The sequence below is a fragment of the Myzus persicae genome, unplaced genomic scaffold (assembly GCF_001856785.1).
Source record: "Myzus persicae strain clone G006 unplaced genomic scaffold, MPER_G0061.0, whole genome shotgun sequence".
Taxonomy (NCBI): domain Eukaryota; kingdom Metazoa; phylum Arthropoda; class Insecta; order Hemiptera; family Aphididae; genus Myzus; species Myzus persicae.
Window position 1 is genome coordinate 212,030 of NW_019103005.1, and position 15,220 is coordinate 227,249.

At 30.3% G+C, this 15,220-nt stretch overlaps 1 protein-coding gene and 1 long non-coding RNA gene across 5 annotated transcripts in view; one reads left to right on the forward strand and one right to left on the reverse strand.

Moving 5' to 3' along the window:
• LOC111033551 (CTL-like protein 2) overlaps positions 1 to 15,220 on the forward strand; it is a 46,060-nt gene that overhangs the window by 10,691 nt on the left and 20,149 nt on the right. For both annotated transcript variants that reach the window (XM_022314337.1, XM_022314339.1), the window contains exon 2: positions 13,205 to 13,305. The gene's annotated coding sequence lies outside the window, so the exon portion shown is untranslated. The remainder of the gene's footprint in view (positions 1 to 13,204; positions 13,306 to 15,220) is intronic.
• On the reverse strand, positions 3,478 to 10,802 carry LOC111033552. 3 transcript variants are annotated; one of them, XR_002604429.1, is made up of 6 exons: positions 10,709 to 10,802; positions 7,447 to 7,615; positions 7,167 to 7,357; positions 5,902 to 6,160; positions 4,561 to 4,759; positions 3,478 to 4,469 (listed from the first exon to the last, which is right to left on the reverse strand). It is a non-coding gene; the product is annotated as an uncharacterized LOC111033552 (long non-coding RNA). The 3 variants fall into 3 exon arrangements; XR_002604430.1 differs by lacking the exon at positions 10,709 to 10,802 and adding an exon at positions 7,731 to 8,402; XR_002604428.1 differs by lacking the exon at positions 10,709 to 10,802 and having other exon boundaries at positions 7,447 to 7,719.

Genomic DNA, 15,220 nt, shown 5'->3' on the forward strand with positions numbered 1-15,220 from the left:
ACAACTTAAAATGATGTACAAAAATTAGTTCAAAAAAGATAATTGTTTTTGAAATAATGAGTGCCTTAATATGTCCAATGGATCACTTTAGTACGTTTCTATTTTCCCGCAAAACTGGCCTGAGACCTGGATGTAATTATATTTTATAACCACCGTAAATAGGTTTTCTCCGAAATCCAAAACACCATACCCCTGCGATGGGAGTGTACTTGAAAATTTGATAGGAAGTGCATCACTGTTCAGTTGCAATGCATAGTATACACACTATTGCATTCGCACCCAAGTCAGATTATTATAACATTGATAAACTATAAGATGTGGACAAATAATATGTCAAATGTACAGGTTCTTTGAAGGTTGGGCATTCGAGATGGATGTCTTACGAGGTACCATTATAATAAGTCCTCGTCTCCAGTTTTAAAAGACTAAAATAATATTGTTTGGCAATTTATTGAAAGCAATATCATACGACTGGAATATTGGTATCACTTTTCTCTGTTAGTGATTTTCTATACCTTTTGATCACTTCGTAATAATATTATACATATGTACTCCTTATGCAATATATCCATAGCCAACACGACTGTACACACAGCACACACTCGTTCAAAATACAATACATTTACAATATAATTCAGAGTAACGTAGCCGTGTATCATACTATTATTGTCGTATAAATATATATATATATATGTAGGTAGGCATGTGTGAGCCTACCGCAGTGCATAGAATTGAACGTGCTGCGCCGTCGTTTCCTTCGTACTGTTTTTATGTGCACAGGGACACAGTGGCATCCAAGGATAATAATTGTTGTGTGTAAAAGTGTGTGTGTGAGAGAGAGGTTGCTTACAACAATAACGAAAATAATTCGAAGACTTATTCTAAGGACGCGAGCGCGCGATTCGAAGAGAGCACGCAGTGCCGCAGCCACCGCTCACGGAGATTGTTCAACCCGACTATAATACGACAACGATGGTCGGCGTGAAATCGGTTTCCTCGTTCCGGACGGAATATCGTATTATTACCGTGATGTTTACACTACAATAATATTATTATATCGTATATTTTGATAGTTGTGGCGGGGTCCTGTGCCTGCAGGATGTTCGGGTGATTCGTCGGGTTTTCCGTTGCTTCATTGTTTCGGAGTAACGAAATTATAGTTTTTATTTTTCACACAAACATTAAAAACCAATCGTTGAATAGTAGTAGATATAGTACCTATACCTATTTAAATCATATGGGTATTATTGGCATGAATACTACAATGCATTGTACGGCGAGCACGTCGAAAATGTCGCCTATTTATTCTACCAACATAGTATTTGCGAGTCGTATGTGGTTTGACAGCTTCAAGTATAAGTACCAAATTGTATAGACTATATTGGTATATGTAGTTGGTTCAAGATGAGATCGGTACAGGGTCACGCCCGTGCGCAGTAGGTGGCCGCCTGTACCAATCTAATTCTGAACAGACTACATGTACCTACATAATATTTGACGCTGATTTCAAGAGTACTACGTACACGGGAAGAGTCTAAATGATACCGATTTCAAAATATATAATTTTTTTCGTCCGAATAGTTATCAATACACATCCAGATATCGTATCATCTTTATATGGACAATCTTTAAGCCAAATAATATTACTAAAAAGTTTGGTACATTAATTTTACTATGAATATAAAATATAATTTAAAGATTTGTGGAGTAATCGCTTATTTTTATGTGTTTCAATCAATATAGTCAACGTCACTGTGAAAGAATTACTTATTTATTTAGTAACTTATTATTTAACAGCTAGGAAGTCACATTAGGTAAATATGTTATAATAGTATAATATATAAATCTGATATATGATATTCAATTTTTTTCATTAATGATCATAAAATTTGACTAAAATTGTGTTTCATATTAGCCCATGTTACTTTTCATGTCAGATTATTATATTATGGGTTTTATTGTTTTAATATTTAATTACAATTTTAAATTAAATTCACGTATACAAAATTAGTCACTTACTCATGTCTATATACATTGTATATTAATACACATTTAATCACATTTTAATCCCGCTTTTTTCATTTTCATTTTTCGGAAATGAATAATATGTCAAAACCGGCCGACCTTTAGAAATCGCCACCTATTGTTTTTCCAAGATACAGCGTCGGTGCCTATTTGACATATATTATTTATATATATATATATATATATCTCATTATAACAGGTATAATGGTGTTATAATGTCGTTTTTGATTTGATGACCTTTTTTTTTACATGTATGTACGATTACGACGAAATAATTGTTTTCCATTAGCTGCTGCAGCTTTAATGACATTTATTCGCGAGTAATTAGGCATAAAGGCCAATCCAGCTGCGATTTTCGAACAACGATAACGATAAAAAGTTGTTACCTATATATCAAAGAAGCGTTATTCGAGTTTCGAAATACCAGTTTTATTATTTCTCATGCAACGCGATATTGCAATAATACGAGGTCACAGTAATATATATAATTATTTACGTCTATAGTCTATAATACTAAAAAATATTAATAATACGTCATACACTAATACCTCTTGAATTTGTCGTCTTCAGTTATACAGTACAACTTATAGTAGGTACCTACTACAGCAATCATTGTTTTTCGAAAAATATTGTACCAGCCATTGTTACGCTGTATATCCATTGCGTTGTTGAATTATCGATACATATTTTCGTAGGCAACACATTTTATAGGTAACTTACGTTTTTCATAATTATACTGTATATACATTATTATTATATTTTCAAGACGATCGACGGCGTTGTCGTGCGTTTATCGAATTTTTCGTGACTGTCTTGATGTTTATGCAGGATGTCACGTAAGAATAAACATATGATAATATTATGATATACATTACTATGTGTACGTAATATACACAGTATACGTTGTAGTTTGTACTATATAACTATTAATTATTATTATTTATTGTTTTTTACGAAATACTAGTATAAGACGTTTACAAAATATACTTCCTCGTCCTCAGTACCGTAAATATATTCTTTGTTCGTCTGTATTCTATGTATACATATGTCGGGAAAGAAAGGAAAACTAATACATATTATCATTTATAACATTAATGGTTATAGTTGGATATTTTTTTGCTCGTCTGCTTGTAAAAAAAATTAAAGATTACAATAGTTATGTATGATTTTTTTCTTGACAGCTACAAAAAATAAAAACGTGATAGTATAATTTGATAATTTTTTCTCGCCAATAATAATTATAAAAAAAAAAATTAATTTAGGCAATAATAATTTGATTTTTTGTCTCTTCATCTATTATAACATTTAACAATAAACGATAAGATAATAATAATAAATTGAATAGACAAATTGTTTTTTTTTTTTTTACTCTTTTGTATTTATCCAAAAAAACACTGGTATCTAAGGTCATTAGCTTAAAATTGTATGTATAATATATTTACAATATATTATAATCTTAACTCGAATTCAGTTGTACACTTGTACCTACAGTTTAATTTCTTTTAAGAAATTGATAATATTTATGTTAGATTAAAAGTTCGTTTGCAATAATTCTCCTATTTGTTGTTTGTTTCCCATACCTTCATATTTTTGATACCCTATTCGATATGCTTAACGGATAATATCCACTGTGCAGGATTTATTTATAGATGGATCGTTTTTGGCCATAACGTGATTGTGTGTTGTGAATGTGTATCTTATTAGAATGGGTTATGTATCCATATTTGAGTGTTGTTTGTAAACTGTATTCAGTTTTTGTTTTACACAAAGAGATCAATAAATGTTTTTCCACTTGAGAACTTCCATTTTTACCGTAATAAATATTTAGTGAGTAAAGTTTTTTTGAAAATGTCGATGTAATACATAATCAATACATTATATATAATTTACAGTCTCAAAAAAGGGGAAGGAGTTATTAGAAAAACTGAAGCTTGAATTTCTACAATAAATTCATTAAGTGGTTAGGTGAGTTTGAAAATATGCTAAAATATTATATTGTGTTTTCAAATTCTAAATATCAGACTTTGAAATTTGAATAACTACATCATCGTGAAGAATCCTCAAGAAAAAAGGGGATGAACATTCTTAGTTAATCATCCTGTACCTATATTATACTATATTATATTGTCCTCGTGTACAAATAATTGTAATAATTTATACGAGTGATGCCTGGAAATTTCCAATGATTGGATGAATCACTCAATCACATAGCGTCGTCGGAAGGTTGCGTGTACAATATCATTGTACTGGTCTCTCAGCAGCCCGTGGAGTTAACGAGGTCGTATTCAGATGATAATAATAACAGTATCACATGTTACTATAATAATATATTTACGCGTATTTTACGTCCAAGTCTAAAATCCATCGGAATAAAAAATAATCAATCCTTCTCTTCTGTCGGCGAACAGTTCTTCCAATCTTCCCAAAACTGTTTATCGTCGTTGCTATATAAATAAAATAATATCATTAAATAACAAGAGTCATGAGGATTTTCTGACACATCCCAGGCCCATTGGTTATTGTTTTTTTTCTTACCGGTATGGGCGGTATATGTGTGTCCCCGCGATAGTGATGCACTGGGTTTTTCGATGTCCGGTCGGCTACCTTGAGAATGCTTATGGTTTTGGTCACCTTTACTGTTTGTTTATTTTTCATTTTTCTTTATCAATTGGAATGTTACAGTATAATATTGAGGTACGGTGTCCAAAAATTAACGATTATGTTGTAAATACGACTAATGTTCAAAAAAAATAGATATTTACTGAATTATATACGCAGCCATTGACTATTAATTGGATAAACAATACAAGACAGAAATATTTGGTGACTAAATTCATATATATTCTAATAATAGTAATTTATTGTGTAGTTGTAACTCAGAAAAAAACTATTTTACAAGATTTACTATCTTATTTTGCAAAAGTATGAATTAAATTGCTTTAAAATTACTTAATTTCTACTGTATTGTTCTGTTTATTGTATTGAATATAATGTATCTAAATGTGGTTAGTCATTAGACATCTACAGCTATAGCTATTTCTAGCGAATAAATCTTTTGAAAAAGAGTAAAAACCCATTCCATACGAGTCTGATGCTTAATGAAAAAAGTCATAACATTATCGTGCTCTTTTAATAATATGAAATCAGTGAATGTCTGAAATTTTCTGTTTGAATTTTTGTAAAAAAAAAATAATAATATATTATTACGTTCCTCTCACGGCGGGAATCTGTTTAAGTCTCCGCCTCAGATATGCGTATAATACGAAGTATAATATATTGCAAGTTCTATTGAGCTGCCCACTAATCACTATATATTCGATGTTGATGATAATTGATCGAGATCACCTGAGTTCGGACAAATTGTATTAACAATAAAGTAATGCTCTTAATAATTTACAAATGTCTTATTTGAGTAAACTTATAATTATATTAATTAAATTACGATGTAACAGCATTTTTGAAATAGTTTTACTTTTTCGTGTTTTAAAGTTTAATTATACGGTTTTAATTTTTTAACTGTAAAGTAGGTATTTAAACTTTAAAGACCAATTATTTACCATTTTACTATATGCAATTAGTACAAATTTTGAATGCAATGATATCCAATACGCCTTGCCAAGAACCTACCTACTCGTATTGTGTTAATATAATAATATTTCGGATAAACACTTGCCGTATAGTACGGAGTTTTAAAAACTCGATTTCCAATGAAAAAAATTGTCACTTGGTGCTTTTGGGTAATTGAACATTGAACGCCCACAAATTATATCGGCCATATGTATTTATTATCGTTTTACGCGATTCGGGTTTTGTGACGTAGGTAGATGTGTTTTTAAAATATATTATATTATTATAGTTCGTATATCTTAAACCTACGCTCGGCGCACGCGTATGTTTATTATTTGTCTGCGTTTTTCGTTTCGACTTCACCGCACCACCGACGTCGAGTCGTCTTTCGTCAGTCTTTTTCGAGCAGTCTCCACCGTAGCAATAAATTTAACTTGTATGCATCACATGGAGCCGATTCTTTCTGCTTTCCGTTGTACTTCCTGTCCGTTGTAATGGCACTTCGATGTTTCTGCCGACATGTCTTGGGATTTTTCAAAACGGGCTAAATGGTAAGATTTGAATTGACCTAATATAAACATTGTTTAAATGTAATAATTTGTGATATAAGTATATGACAGTTGAGATCTTATGTAAATTATAATAATGAGTAATGTATATGGATTGAGTTCGAGGTGTTACCACAATCCCCCTCCCTATCTGCAACATTCCACTTTTTATGCATAGCGTAAAGTGATAAATATTATCTCAATATATACATGAAAAGGACGATTTAATAACAAAATTAAAAAAAAAAAATAGTTAAATTTTCCGTTGCGTGTTGCATCGGCTCAAAAATGTTGATAAAATGTAATATTACGAATGCCACATAGGTACGTCCATATACTAAATATAAACGTTATTACTTATTGCACGCTTGGACTCTATAGGAACGCCCGGTGCAAGATTTCAAATCAACAAATTTTAAAAATCCAAAACCGGATTTTGGATTTATTCAATAGCTGCAACAAAGATTGTGAATTTGGTTGTAAAATATTTATTTTTATTGATTGTATATATATTTTTATTTAAATTGTGGTTTTGTATACTTAAAATTATGTGTTATATTATCCAGGGGCATAGATTTATAGAGATGATTTTTGCAAAAATCTTTTTTTTTCAATAGATAATAATCGTTATAGGTGCTAGATACCTTTCTTAGTTGTTATCTGTTAGTTATTACAGCTCGCACAGAAACTTATTTATATAAAGGCCATTATATCAGTATAGGATTACATCAATCCTAATTTTATAGAATAGACGATATATTATGTATAAATAGTATTTACTATGATGTTTTTTTTAGTGCTAAATATTTAAATATTATTGTTTGTAGTTTTATTTTATTTGATTATTGGGCCCATCAGGTACATCATATTATTTGAACTTGGTAATATTATGATACCTAAACTCTGGACCGATTTCATTTTTTGAGGTGATGTCGTGATGATTTCAGACTTTCTGTCAATTTTAATTCATAGTTTATTTATAGGACTTATTCGAGTTTTGGAACACTAGCTGATTTACATACATACTTGAAAATCGATTTTTAAAAACTCTCTCCACCTGTAAGTGTGTACCGTTGTATATCGATGTAATATTATTAGGAGAAAAATCACCGTCGCGAACCAATAAAATGACAAAAAACTTTTCCCAACTCTTCATAAGGCTGTGAATTCAGTAATATGTATTATATCATCTTGATCGAGATAAACTGGAATAATGGCTAAAAACAAATGGAATTTAAAAACGTTTAAAAATCAAAATGACCCGGATAAAAACCTTGCTCAGTTGCTGAACTCTAATAATGTTTACCTGTCTCTTCGTGGAACTATATATTGTATATGCACGTCATAATACGTCATATATTTAATATTTTGTATACCGCAGCACGATCCGTTCGTTTCACTCCACGTGGCCGCCTGCTTTTGTCTGTACCCTTTTTTTCTTCTTATAATCCGTACGATGTGTCAACACACAGTACCTATAATAAAATATTTTACAATGCACACAATGATAATACCTGCCTACGGTTTCCCGTATTTACACCGGTATAGTATAATAATTATTATAATACTGTAAACTATACTATACAATACCATATATACTAAAATATTATATAGTGCAGGGCGTGTGTCATCGTCGTCGCACGCATCGCAACAAAATATAATAATGCCGCGGTAGGTACATACAATGCGTATGACCTGCAGGCTGCAGGTGACATTAACCAGCCGCGCCGGTGTGCTGTAGACATTTCGTCATAACTCATAATATTCGTATTTTCGTCTTATTATAGTGTGTAATCAGTATGCACACGCAGATTGATACTTCAACAACAAAACCGTGGTTATCGTTATTCGTATAGTTATGATTAATGAGTATAAATATAACATTATAATGCCGAAAACGATAACGATTATCGGGGTATATTACACCATTATGATTAATATTTCTCTGGCATAATACGAGTGTATAGTATAATATTATGATAGATGAGTCACTATGCTACGTATAATGGTTGCAAAATGATTTTTGTCTCCTAAACCACAGTCATTGCTGATATTATATAACGGTCAATTACCTAGGTTGGGCAATTATATTTGTATATAGTTATACACGTACGTGGACGGACGAAAGTATAAAAAGACTAAAAAGAGCCTTTCAAATCGTTTATAGTTTTGACAAGTTTAGTTGAACCGTTTTTCGATCAGTAAAGGTCAGTAATGTTAGCTAGGTACGCACATTGTTTATCACATATTATATATTATGTGTGTGTATGAGGGGGGGGGGAGACTCGTCATTTTTATTCATAAATAATCATATTTGATTATATGTGCTACAATTTGAATCAATTACATTTTATCTCTATCAAGTATCCTTACTTAAAAAATAATTAACAAAAATAAGTATTTAATAGGTAGGTATGTATAATCATTTTTTTGTACTCTTCGTACTTTTATGCGACCCAACTCGTAGTCGGCTATAGAATAATATACTGTAAAACCGATACAGTGATTTCAAAAATCATTACAATTTGCAAAAGATCGAATATAATTTGAACAGAATAATGATTATAATCAATGTGTTTTTACATAGTTGAATATAAAAATACAAAATATGTACTTATTGGTAAAATATTCAAAAATATATTCGAGAACTCGTAAAAATGAATACGTTTTATTTTATTCAGGTAGATAGTTATGAAACGTGATCATTTTTAATCAGAATAAAGAAATCTGCGAAACATTAAATAGAACTACGTATATACTTATTTACATAAAAATTCACGGCCTAATCATAATTTATAAATTTATAATTATATACCGTTGGAAGTGGACTGCACTGCAGTTTACTGGACACTGACAGTATTCTTGCAAAATGATGGCCAAAAACTCTAAAAGAAATGTACGTCCTGCTATCCAGAATGGGTATTATAAGACAATTACAATTAATTGTTTTCCTTTATAAACCAATTACTATTTGATCTTTTATCTAAGCATAATTCATAACACATACATCACTTAAAACCGTCTTAAAATTAAAAAAAAGATATTTTTTACGTACATAAATAACACACCCATAATAAAAAGAAATTTCTTGATTTTAATTGTTCGTATATTTTAAACTGTATTTCATTAAACAACATGATATGGATTATCAAAACCAATTTATAAAATAAATTATTTAATATTTTAGAACTTTTTGCGTGGTATAGCTATAAAATCGATAAGAAATACCACGTTTTTTTAGAAATTTGTTTGAGGTGAAGACCTCGCCAATCGTGGGTACTGGGTAGAATGCTATATTTTATAATATATTATTATGTCTAATATACATATTCTAAAACATTACATTTAATATTCAATAATGTGTAATTTTGGATTTTTCTGATATTTCAAAGTGTTGTGTGTTGGTTATTTAATTAAAATATATTTTTTTCTTGTTTCTGTATAAGTAAGATAGAATATATACGTATTGTTTTAGAACTATATAGTAAATGTGTCAAATCACCTCCGTTAAAACGTGTTAATATTTTGATTTCCGAATACATTGTTAGGACGCAACACAGACTCACAGCTACAGCAATATAAATGTGTATCAAATCGTAGTTTTATTTATTTTTTAGAAATCCGGGAAATCCCAGCATTATTCTTATCGTCATAAAACATATATTCATCATACTAACTAAAATGTAACGGGTTAGTGGAACCTGTTCTAATATTATATAGTATTAGTACATAATATTCAGTAAATAAAGGATATCCTATTATTTATTAAGTTTAAATTAACGTTTTTGAATGTCCACCTTATTCAAAAATGTATGTTTGCAATAAAACATCATAAATGTATTAAGTCAACTTTAAATATTATGTCAATTCACGGTAATCCTGCAAATGCACCGCGTGATCTGGGGCGGATATGGAAATGGAAGTAGGGCTCGCAAAATATGAGCGCTTCTACATAAGCCATAATAATTTATAGGTCATGTAAATTAAATACCATCAATCTGAGTTACAAAAAAAGATGGACAGTAAATACTTATAGATTAAAGTTTAAGGTGCTAAAAAGAATAAGTAGTTTATCCAACCAAAAAATGAGAGAAAGTGTATAGATATAATCTCAGGCTCCGTGGCACCCTTATATAATATATTCACCCCGGACGTGATTATTATCGTGATTATTACACGTGGTATCATAATATAATTATTTAACACAATCGAAGTTCCATTGTTCACCAACAGCTTCGCTAAGACGATTTCAAGAGCGTTATATATATTACAGTATTATATACGCATAGTACAATATTATATAGGGTGAGGGTCGTGAGTATTTTATTCAGGCCCCTCAACAGGTAATATCAACGACGCGCAAAAAAATCTTCCCCAACATCAACACAACACACAATAATATTAAATGACGCTTACATGATTTCACGAGTACACCTAACCTGTTACTATATATTTATGCAGTAGGTATACCTATATTATACGGTATGCAATCTACTTTAATATATGCACACACGAACCATCCGCTCAATCCGGTGCTTTATAATAATATAGCGGGCATATCATATTACCTCGCAGTGCGTTGTACAATGAGAGTGTAAATAATAAGGAAAACAACTGGCCACAACGATGTATTTCTTAATTTGTCGAAGGGTCCGCTATATGTCACATTAGATAATATTGTACTCTGCGGACGAATACGTAATTATTAAATGCATATAGGTGTTATATGAAATATACAAAAGGGCACAGCGTTCGTATACACGGGAGGGTGCCCGTATCCATGACCTTGCTTGTGGGGGGGGGGGGGAGTGCATAGTTTTTGATAACACAAACCGTGGTCAATTATTATTGTGTTTTTAAATATAATTTTAATAAATTATCAGTCGTGTTTCAAAATATGACTGTTTAATATTTGCAATTTATAATATACCTACTAAATATTTTTTAAATAATATTAGACCGTAGAAGAGGCTGCAGCTGTCCAGCCTGTTTCTCTCGTCTGCATATACTTATCTTCAGATGGAAAAGTGTAGCACAAAAAGAATATGACGATAGCGATTAACTGTCGAGTGTGTGCGTACCCATATTAACACGTTCAACAGTTTATTTACGTTAGGTACGACATTAGGCTATACATATACCACCTCTATGGCTCTATATAAGTAATAACTAACAATTATGGCTGAGAAATCGTAGAAAAATGTATTGTTCATTGCTTTTTACACTATAAGTGTAAAACATAGCTTCCTTATAACAAAGTTTGAATTAGCTAACCACCTATTTATGAATTTGATTTTAAAATTTTAATTTTGCGATTTTTGCATTTTTCGTTTAGTTTTAATACCTACTTTTTTGATATTTTTAGAGTAGTTTCCGCCATCAGTCAAAACTTTTTACACACATTTTATAAATATAGTACATTTTACATTTGAGGGATTTTTATATTTTTTAAATTTTGAATCTTATACTGTATACTTATTAAACAGATTTTTTACTGGATTTTTTAGAGATTTCAATGCGTTTGTATAGTTTTAAATGCATTCAATCCATTATAGTCCTATAATATTATGTATAACATAATATGGGCACGTGAAGTCGTTCTCTTCAGGTGCAGTGATACCATAGGGCTTGCGAAAACAATGTAGTTAATTACTCATCAGTAATAAGAAACACAGCAATTACTGTCACTGCACACCGTATTAGTGCATTAATAACCGATAACTATATATACGGGTTCAATCGACTTTAAATATCTGATCGCGGTTTAATCGTCGACCAAGAAACAAAACGAGAATCGAGTACGTAAATAAGGGGTGAAAAACCATTTAATAATTTAAGTATGTATGTGTATTCCTAGAAGCTGGTGAACTGTGTTGGTGAATACAATAAGGGACCCACGGTAGCATTTGTTGGGGGGTGGTGTACTGGTGTGCGTGCACAGATACCTATTATTACAACAAATACATTTTATATAGGTAGTGTTTCATCGTTATTTCCCGTATCTAATGTTGAATGAGGAGGGAGAGGGTACCGCCACGGTGGTGTTTTGCCGTATTTTCGATTGCATTTACAAATCATTTTTTATAGATTTGAAACGCCATAACTTTACAGAAATATTGTTTCGTACAGATATATAATATCAACTCTATAAAGATAATTTTAAGCGTAAAGTGTGTAATAACACTGTTTTGTACTAACATTTTTTGTTTCCGGTACTGCAGTTGGTAATTTGCACATGTCCATTTTGTGAAAGATAGTAATTACAAAAATAAAAGCTGGTTTCCTCGGTTGTTATAATATAAATACGAGTATACAATGTATGAAATTAAGTAGGTACTAGATGGTACATAATTCACTATATCTGTATGTAAAAGAAAATAAATATATAAAATATGATTGCTTATGTTTTTATCATAGAGGTCTAACTTCCTCTCACCCACTGGTAATATTTCAAAGATATATTTCTCGTTATTAGCTGATTTATAAAGAGTTGTAACACAACTATAATATTTACTTATGACTAGCCCTAAACAATTAATACAATATTACCTAAAATTGTTTTATGTTAACGATGTATAACTTTTTATTACTATAGTCTATAAGTATTTAATTCATCTGTATTCATGTGATGGTGTGAACAACTGAAATTATTAAATTACATCTTGCACTCTTGTGCCTATACAAAATGTATGTCAACATGACTATATAGTTCGTCTACAAAGCGAAAAAACTGGTGATGTAATGTGACGACAATCGGTAATTTATAAGCAAAAATATTAATTTGAAAAACTGGAACATTAAAAACGAAGTTTTTTTTATAAATACATGTACCTATATAGTATGAGGAATCCTCATTATCCATGTCGTAGAATACCACTATACACGTAGTATTTACCTGTGTTCATTTTTTAATTAGGTTTACGATCATTACACTTATTAAAGCACCTCTTCTACATGAAATATAATCAATAACAAACCATATACTCCAAAACATCATAAACAAGCTCAAATAATCGGTCTAAAAATAATAATTGAACTAATATTGTGCGTTGTATGTGTTACAGGTGCGTAATAGGGTTTTCACGGAGACTGCTAAAGCAGATTTTCAAGGGCTGATTTCGATTTCGTGGCAGAACAGTTCAAACTTGCAAACAAACGTTGATGAGTATGTATGATACATATATTATTATTCTCGATTTGTACGGGGAAATTTCTGCTATACATTTTTCTAACACATACGTCGTAATAGTTAAGAGTACCCTGAACCCACTATATAGCCACGTTATAAGCATTTTAAAATAAAAATATTTCAAAAAAATTATTGAAATTCACTAGATGATTTTCTTAATTTAAACATTTGTAAATAGGTCAGTTCATTCCAATATTAAATATAACAGGGTTAAACGGATTGTTTATAATGTACAATTATCGTTTTGTTAAATGATGTTCACTTGTTCAATTATGTTCCGAACGTTGCCCCGTAGGTATTTAACATAATTTGTATGATTAAAGAGTGTGATATTCGTTTAAGAAATTTTCTAATTTTTAATATATAGTTTGTGCAATTACACAATATTCAGTTATGCTGCGGTTGACCTACAAACCGACATATTTTTTAAAAATAAAAACAATACCAATATCGTGATTTTCTCTTGGTTGTACACACACACACGACACACCAATATACATTGAACAAAAGCCACAGTTAAACAAAATATAACCCATTTTTTACCATAATTTAATATAACTTCTAAGTAGTAACGTTATATAAACGCGTATTTACTCCGAAGTATTAGATTTTTCCATTACTCTAGTGATGATAATACCGTAATAATAAAATTATAATAGGTATTGTTGAAATATTAATGTTTTCCATATAATCTATAAATTATATTCTTTTACTATTAGCGACAATGTAATAATATTGAAAATACTAATACATTATTATATTAACATGTGTGCAATAGCATAATTTTTTTATAAATAAATTTGTTTATTTAATGACAATTTACGATCAATACAGTATGTATAATAAGTAAATCGGTAGAATATAAAGAGACAGTAGTTAAACAAATAATGAGTGGGCGTTTCACATAAGAAAAGCTTGAACATGAGTGATATTACGTAATTCAAAATATATTTACAAAGAGTAAAAATATTGAGAAAATAACGGTATGATCCATTAACCTAAGACCCGCCTTACTATTTTAAAAAACGAGAACGTTTTTCGGGAAAACATGTTATTTTTATCATTTTTTTTATGATTATCATTCCTTAAGTTTTTACTCTTTTGAATGGCAACATAATTTTTTTATTTCATACTTATAAGCAGGAAAATTCGGAGTATTTTGAACAATAAAAATCAAATACTGGACAAGGTTTAACTATAGTTATAAGTATTTAAAGATTAGATGAGCAGAGTAGTTGACGAAAATTTGGGGGTACCTACCCTTCAGAATGTATTGGTTCACTACTGAATAAGGAATAATTAATTAAAATTCATGTTCAATGCTGTTATGAAAATGGTTATTTTTTGTTAGAAAAATGCTGTATTTTCAACACTTAAAAAGTTTAAAATGATGTACAAAAATGTTTAAATCGTGAAAAGTTTTTGAAATAATGAATGTCTTGTGTTAAATGGATCACTCGGTATTGTACAATAATAAATTACACTATATGTTCAATAGTACCAATAACTTATAAAATCTATTAGTTGAGGACTACTGTATAATTTTTAATGTTTTATCAGGGGCTTTAAGTGAGAAAAAATTCCAGAGGGGACTAATCTCTCCATTTAGTTTTAAGCGTTTCATATATAATTGTATGTATAATTTCTAATGTATAAAATCCTAATTTGTTAGAGGGGACGCTTTTTAACCGTCGTCAGAGGTAGAGAGACTGAGCCTTCCTGCGTCTCTCCCCCACTTTAACCCCTCTGTATTTTATCATAAATTATATGATATTCCAGATATTCAGTATTTTAGTTCCTACCGAAGATCATCTAGTGTCGACATTTATGTATATAATATTTGTTTTCGGAAGGTACTAACTTGGAATTCCAATTGTCGTTATTTATATTG